Source organism: Cryptomeria japonica, chromosome 8 (genome assembly GCF_030272615.1).
Source record: "Cryptomeria japonica chromosome 8, Sugi_1.0, whole genome shotgun sequence".
NCBI lineage: Eukaryota > Viridiplantae > Streptophyta > Pinopsida > Cupressales > Cupressaceae > Cryptomeria > Cryptomeria japonica.
Genome location: NC_081412.1, coordinates 229061650 through 229070444, shown reverse-complemented (window position 1 = coordinate 229070444; position 8795 = coordinate 229061650).

Genomic DNA, 8795 nt, shown 5'->3' with positions numbered 1-8795 from the left:
AGATAGTGTTTCATACTCGTTATGATCACTATGAGTTCATAGTGGTGCCATTTGGGTTGACGAACATGCCTTCAGTTTTCATGAGCCTCATGAATGGGGTTTTTTGCACCTACCTTGATCATTTCATCATTGTATTCTTGGATGACATTCTGATTTATTCTAGATCTATTGAAGAGCATGAGGGTCACTTACCTCAGGTATTACAGTGCTTGAGGTAGAATCAACTTCATGCCAATTTGACAAAGTGTGACTTTTTCCAGTCTGAGGTGAACTATCTTGGTCATGTGGTTTTGGGAGAAGGTATATATGTGGATCCTTCAAAGATCCAAGCCATTGTTGATTGGAGAGCACCGACCAATGTTTTGATTACTTCTCTTTAGAGAAAAGGGAAGAAGTTTGTTTGGTCCGAATAGTGTGAGGCAACTTTTCAGACCTTGAAGGAACTCCTTGTCAGTGTTCTGATCACCGCAGTCTGTAGTATATATTCACATAGTAGAACTTGAATGCTCGATAGTGGAGATGGATGGAATTCCTCTGCGAGTATGGATTTGAGATTCATTATATTCAAGGGAAAGAGAACGTGGTCATAGATGCTTTGAGTCGTAGGCGGCATGAAGTTTCAGCATTGTCCCTTGTAGTAGACTTGAGAGAGAGGATTCTTGGAGTTCTTCCTCAAGATACTTGGTATCAAGATGTCAAAGCCGTGATAGAGTCCAGAAGGCCTTTAGAGGGTAGATTTTTTGGATATAACCTTGAGACAGATGGACTTCTTCGTCACCTTGGATCTTCGCATTTTGATCATGACTAAGGCCCATTGTGCACCTTATTTGGAACATCCAGGTGTCAAGAAGATGCATGCAGATCTTAGAAAAATTTATCATTGGGCTGGTATGAAACGCGACATTGCTGATTTTGTGTCGAAGTGTTTAGAGTGTCATCGGGTGAAGGTAGAGCATTAGCACCTAGTAGGGCTTTTGCAGCCTAATTTGGTACTGGATTGGAAATGGGATATCATTTCCATGGATTTTATTGCTAGGTTGCTTGTCTCTTCACGTCATCATGATTCTATCATGGTCATTGTTGATAGATTGACAAAGGTTGCTCACTTCATTCCTATTCAAGCTTCCTATACAACAGTAGTGGTGGCACAAGTCTTCTTGGAAGATGTAGTGAGATTGTATGGGATTTCGGGGCAGATCATCTCTAATAGAGATCCTATCTTTAGCTCAGCATTATGGACCTCACTTTAGCATGCTTTGGGGACTCAGTTGAACTTTAGCTTAGCTTATCACCTAGAGACAGATGGTCAGACAAAGCGAGTGAATCGGGTTTTAGAAGACATGCTTCGCATGTATGTTATGGACCAGCAGTCATGCTGGGAGGACTATATCTATCTAGTGGAGTTTTCTTATAATAATGGATATCATAGGTCCATAGGTATGTCCCCCTTTCAAGCATTGTATGGTCATCCTTTCTGTACCCCTTTGAGTTGGGATCGGCTAGAGGACAGGGTCCTTATAGGACTGGATATTCTTCAAGAGATGGAGCAATAGGTAGAGATGATTCATGAGCATTTGGTAGCTGTACAAGATAGGTAGAAGAAGTATGCAGATGCTTATAGGGTAGATCATCAGTTTTCTATTGGTGACCATGTGTTCTTGAGAGTGTGTTTGTGGAAGAGTCTAATTCGTTATGGAAAGTGTTCTAAGTTGGCACCTCGATTTGTAGGCCCTTTTGAGATCCTTGAGAGGATAGGACCTATTGCCTATCGTCTTGCCTTGCCACCAAGTCTATCCCGCATCCATGATGTCTTTCATGTTTTAGTTCTTCGAACTTATCATCCTGATGTGACACATGTTCTTGATTGGAACTCTTTGCAGGTCGAGGACAGTTAGTTTTCCATGGAGCCCGTGAGCATTCTTCAGCATTGGGATTTGATCCTTAGGGGTTGCACCATTGACCAGGTAAGGGTCCTATGGGACCCAAATGATGAGACCTTAGCGACTTGGGAGGATGTAGCAAAGATGAGAGAGTTGTATTCTTATTTGTTTTGGGCTTCCATGAGTAAGCCTAGTTTTGGGGGGGAGAATGTAGTACCTCTCCTTGTTTGAACTCATTAGACTCATATTTTATTATTGTTTATTTTCAATGGATACATTACCATAATGTGTTATTTAGACTTATATGACATTATTTCATGATTTATCTGGATATGAGATGCATAATTTATTTGTAGTATTTCAGTACTTGTGATTTATGGCATTTTATGGATTATTGCTATGTACTGACACTTTACTTTATCTATGCAATGTGAAATTATATGTTGTGTGTCTTGGAGTGTATTGGATGCAAGGGGACAATTTTCCTTCACTCACTTTGGTGAGACACGGAACATCATGATTCCCCTTCATCGATGTGCATGTCGTGTTTTCTATATTGTATATATGCATGTGTGGTTCGGTGATGTAGGATATTGCAGGTACAAGTATCGGGTAGGTACGGGAAATCATCTCCACCTGGCCTCATAGGTCTAAGCGTGGCTTATATTTTTCGATGGAAGTGGAGGAGGTAGTAGTTGACCCTATTTTACCCAGTTACACTCTTGTGAGTGTCATCAGTTGGTCATCCTGTCAGTTTGTTCGGCCTTTGTGTATTGTCATTTGAATTTTTCTGAGTCTTTGTTTGGGGTTTGCTCAGTTTGTGTGTTTAGTGGATTTAATTAATTAATTAAATTTATGGAGTTATCTCATAGTTGTTATTTTTGAATTATGTATTTTATGCATTGAGATTATAAATTTAGTTAATTAAAAGTTATTAAATTAAGTTGCAAGTTGCATGAAATTAGAAATATATTTTGATGCGCTGCTAAATGGACAAGGTTAGTCTAAGATAAACCACACACACACAAGAAACTGTTAGTGTTAGTCAATCAAAAACTAATCTAAACAGGCATATCAAAAGAGATACTAAAAACATGAAAGCATATTTAACTAAAGAAGCAAATATGGTGAGGCATCTCCAAATACCTCCTAACATGCTCTTAGCTTCTTCTCCCTTGTTCCTCTCCTCTCCATCTTAGTAGCTTTTTGCACTATGGATGCTTATGGAGGATTGAGATTTTAGTATTGTGCTTCAAATGGGAAATCAAAAGCTAAAATACTAGATGATATTAAAATGATTGATTTTAACCCAAAATGACAAGATTTTAGTTTGCTATGCTAAATGCTCTCTAAAATGCCTATAGGTTAAATGCATACAAGTTTTCAGGATCTGGATTATGAAGAAATGGGCTCTATTTATAGGAAAAATGGAGCAATGGATGGTTGAGATTGAACAATCTCAACAAGGGTCAAGATTGAATGATTTCAAATCCATGTGAGGGCTTTCAACCCAATCCCAGGATGACGAGTGTTAATGTGAGATAGGTTGAGAGGGGAGGGAATAAACATTAAATGCTTGATATGACCTTGGGAGTTAAAGTCAAGGTTAGTTGAATGAATAAACTTTTTATTCAAAGAATAAAGCTTTTATCCAATGGATAAACTCCTGTGCAAATGTGAAAAGGATGAAAATGGTCAAAACAATAAATGTTTGGGGAGACAAGTTTGAAATAACCATAAATGGTTATGTAAGAGCCATAAATGGTCATGTAAGAGCCATTAGTGGTTTTGGAAGACTTTGGGGGTTAATTTGTTGAACACACAAAGCATTAAATGCTTTTCAAAGACTTTTGAAGTCTTTGAGAAGTGACTTCATTTTGCTTAGGAATGTGACAATAATTAGGGGATGGATTAGGCTAATTAGGAAGGGGTTAGAAGAATCTAGAAGGGGATTAGATTTTGCAAGTGGATTTGGTGGGTGAGGGAAAATAGGATTTTATTAAAAATAAAAATTCATTTATTTCAATAAATTTGTGCAAGTTGCATTTGTAGGAAAATGCAAGTGGGGGTGGATAATGATTTTAAATAAATATTTTTATTTAATTTATTTAAAAGAGGAATAGGGGGCTTTAATTAAATAAATAGATTTTATTTATTTAATTGATTGGAATTTGGTTTAATGAATTAATTAAAATAAATTGAATAATTTATTTAATTAATAGAAGAATTTTGGGAATGAATTAATTAAATATTAATTTAATTAACTGATGGCTAGTGGATTTTTAATCAAATAAATAGCGAATATTTATTTAATTAAGCTGGACAGATTTGTGTGACTACATATTTTATTTAAATTTTAGTGGAAAAATAAATTAGATTAATTGCATTTATAGTTTCCTAGAATTTAAAATAAATAAATGAATAAAAGAATAAATAAATTAATAAATGAATTAAAGAATAAATTAGATTAAAGTATTGCTTTAATTTCTTTATTTAGAAAATTAATTAATTTGCTTGAGAAAAGAAAAGAAACAAAAATGATTTTTAGTTATTGCATGTTAACTTATCCCTTTGTTAGAAAATTAGAAAATAAAATAAAATTGCTTTTATTACTAAATTTAGATATTAAGGTTTCTGGGGAAAAATATAGTCAACCTAGAATTTTAGTGAAAAAGGGGATTATGTCTTTTATTTTGGGGATCATGGGAAAGAGTCAGGGAATTTAGGTGAAGAGAAATTTATTTGGAAGTTTGTTGAAGGATTGGTTCTCTTCTACAAATTTCTTCCAGGAAAGCTATACCAAGTTGGGTGGCTTCTTTTGATTGTTTGTTTTAAAGAAAAAATTTATATTTCTTCTATCTTTCTGAATGATGTGTGTATTAAGATGTTTGTTAAATCTAAAATCATGTCTGATTATTTCTTGTTCTTGGCTAAAGTCCATTCCTAAAGTTAATTTTTAGTTATGGAAAGAAGTTATTTCCTAGGTGTTTTTAGATTAAAATTTTGAGAAGATTGGGAAAAGTTAATGTGGCAAATTTTGCCAAAATTTTTTATTGTGTATGAAAATTGCAAGATTTGGGAGGAATGAGATTTACCAAAGAAAATATTCCCTCTTGTTTGTTTTGATATTTGGCTATGGCAATCCTTTTTAATATTTGTGTATCTCTGTGGAATTATTTAGTTATTATAGAAATAAATTTAATCATTAATTAAATTTATTGTGTTATTAAAAGTTAAGGGAAATTGTTTTATTATATTATTTTGGAGAAATTATGTATTAATTAATTTCCTTGTAAATAAATTTGATTTGAAATAAATTTTGGTTGAAAATAGAATTTACTAGTTTTTAGGTTATTATATTTTTAAAAAATAATAATAAAAATCGGTAGCCACTACCAACAGTAGTATGCTACCTATGGTAGCACCTGCTACCGTGAGGTAGTAGTGCTACCATGCAGAGAGCGGGGGTTTTAAATTAATTTCGCTTCTTCCTAGATGTATTTTGCGCAAACCGAAATATGGTATTTCGGATTTCTGTGCAGGGTTATTAAATTAGATTTTTAAATTAATTTATTATATATATGATATATGTATATGTATATATATATATGTATATGTATATATATATATATATATATATATATATATATATATATATATATATATATATATAAAATTATTTCAGAGTTTGGTTATTTCTAGAAAAGCTTATAATTTTAGATTCTATATTTATGCTTGGAAATACATTAGGAGATTAATTTTTATGTGATTGATTTAACCTTATTGGACAAATGACAAAATTGATTTCCTTGTATTAATATAGTTGTATTTTCTTATTTTCTGGAAAATCTTTAATTGCAAGTATTTTATGCTTTTGGTTGTTTAAAGAAAAGATTGCCTATAATAGGATCTTGTGTAAATGGTATTTGCAGTCAAGCTTAATTTCATTGCAATTTTGGTTGATTTATCATTATGTCATATGTTAGTATATCTCCTTGGTCAGGTGTTGTTGTATAACCCTGTTGATGTGAGCCATTGTGTGTTTTGTTCCAAATGGTCAATCCTAGGTTAGTGATTGTGTATCCTTCACCTATGGTTTGTCAGGATTAGATATGGTTGTCTATTTCACCATAGAGTTCTCATAGAGAGACCTTTCCTATTAGTGTCCTATGAGAGAGAGTGGCTTTCAAGTGGGGGCCATGCCCGAAGTGGATGGCAGGATAACCTATTGAAAGTCAGTTAAGAAGTGATAACCTAATAATTGATTAGGCGGTGGGTAGATTAAATATTAATTAAGATAATGTGCCTCACACATGGTTGAGTGCTTATATAGGCTCAAGATGTGGTGAGAAGGCCTGGAATGGCAAACCTATCACCTTTTCTTCATGAAAGGATTGGTAGGGTCCGCATGAGGCTTAGATGGAGCCGAAGGTTCAGGAGAGGTTTCCAGGATAACCTAGGATGGGGGCTGACACCTATGGAGGCCTACCAGGGTAACCACCTTAAGCCATGTGATGACACTCTCTCCTTGGAGTCACTAGTGTTTGTGAGTTGTCACATGGATGTTTACGGAGTCATGTAGTTCTATCACACTTGTCTTATTTTGCTTGCTTGAGGGTCTTCTACTATCTCCTAGCATGGTGGGGTGGTTCCATTTTGGAATCACATGGTCGAGTGGTAGTGCCACTTCCCATCGGATGTTTTGGATTATATCTTCAAGCGAGGAAAGGCTTTGCTGGTGTTTCTTGATTCATGGTTCATGTACCATCTCATGTTCGTGATCATTGTTCAGTTGAGACCTTGTGGTCATTGTATCAAAATTTTATGTAACCTTGATATTGTAACTTTTGGATTCCGTGGTATTTTTGGAAGCCATGTATTTATGGATATTGTAATATTATATTAGTGGAATGTAGGTTAATTCAGTTGCTTTAATATTTTGTATAAATGGTTTATGGATAAATAAATGCATTGGAATTCTTTGATTCTTTCATTACGGAATTTAGATGTATGTGTAGGTTTTATCTTAAGCATTTAACTTACCTAATTAAAATGGACAATTGGATTAACAATGGTGTTAATATTATTCGCGAAGTAATCTTCATTGGTAACCCTTAGGAAATCATGTGTTAGACTTCCATTGTGTTATTAAACATGCAATTGTTATAATTCATGCACTTAATCTTTTCTTTTTAAAATACTTCACCCTTTAGTTGCCTAGTTATGTTGTTTTCCTTTTGGGTTCCTGGCAGGGCATTACAGCTCATGCATATTCAAATATAATATTGTGTGAAACACAATGGTGTTGATTGTATACCCGCATGCTCTCTATAATTTGATGTACCTTAACTAGAGTATTTTACAATAAAATTAAATTTGGGATAAAATCAAATGGTGACAATTTTATAATAACTTTAGTTATAGTTCACTAAATGCACCAACTAGTTTATAAGTGGCAATTTATTGTATGAATTTATCTCATGACATTTTCATATCCTAATTCTATTTATCATATCACTAAATATTTTATTGTGGTCCCTAAATATCCCATAAATAGCTCTATGGTAGCTCCATAAACTATATAGATGCAACTTGGTCATTTCCATATCATGGATATGAACCTTGAATATTTAATATTTAAAATTCAAATTTTAAACATGCCAAACTTCTTGCTAGGGACTATTAACAAATCTAGGAAGTATTTGTGTTGATTTGTGTGAAGTGTTGTACTTAAAAATATAATTAACTCATTAAAAAATCATCATAGATGACCTAAGAGTTATTGAAGAACATTTTTTTAAGCATTTATGAGAGTATGATAACATTATCATCCTAGTAGAGTAGTTCTCATTTGTCATCCTAGCTCCATTACATACTTTATTATCGTCCTTTATACCTTTTTCAAAGTTGTTTGATAATTCTAATTAGGGATTTAACTAACCAAAGCATGACCCCCTCAATTTAACAAACTTCTCAAAACTATTTATAGACAACATCAATCCTTCAAAACTATTTCTAATGGTCTCCTTCTATCGGTTTATTTTTATGGGTACAAATTTAGGTTCATAAACTAGTTTATTTTTTCATAAGAATAAATCTAAACCAAACTATCAAAATTTCTTGATTCTAATATGGTCATCAAATTGAACCATACAATTCAAACACCTAAACAAATAAATTTCTGACACCTTCTAACTTATATTTGTTAACATCTAGTTCATTTAATTATTATAATTGAAATTATTATTTCCAATCTTAATTTATTTATATATTTCAACAATATTTTTAATTCACTTCAATAAAATATAAAAAATTCATCATTCCTTAAAATTATTAAATAACCATTTTTTCTAACAATTAATGTAACTAAATAAAATGTATTAACTAAAAGATTGTAACTCCTAAATTATATTTAATTATTAATTTATGTTAGAATAAACTATCAAGTAATGAAAACATGAAATTAAATATATAATTTAGTTTTATTTTTATAGGAAGCTTATCTTTGTAATCGAAATTGAAAACATTTAGAATATTTTAACAAATTAGCTTTTGAAAGTTCTAGAGAAGTATAAAATTCTCTATAGTTAGTAATTAAGCCGATAGGCTTTTAGTGGGGGATTTTGCCTGCCGAAGTGTAAGACATTCCAACGCTTTGGGTTTCTAACAGTCGACAACTTTATTCCGGTGGTCGTGACGTGTTGGGGGTGAGGGCACGTGGGCAAGTCCATTTTTGCTTAGATTGTGTCATGTGTATTGCATGAATCTCAAAGATTTAGTGCTTGCCAAATGAAAGGGAATAGTAACCAGCTAACCCTAATTTGTTATTTCATTGTGTTTTTTCTGTGAATTTCTTTTGCTCTACAAGTTATTGGCTCATTAGGATTTATTATCAATTGTCAATTTCTTGCATTC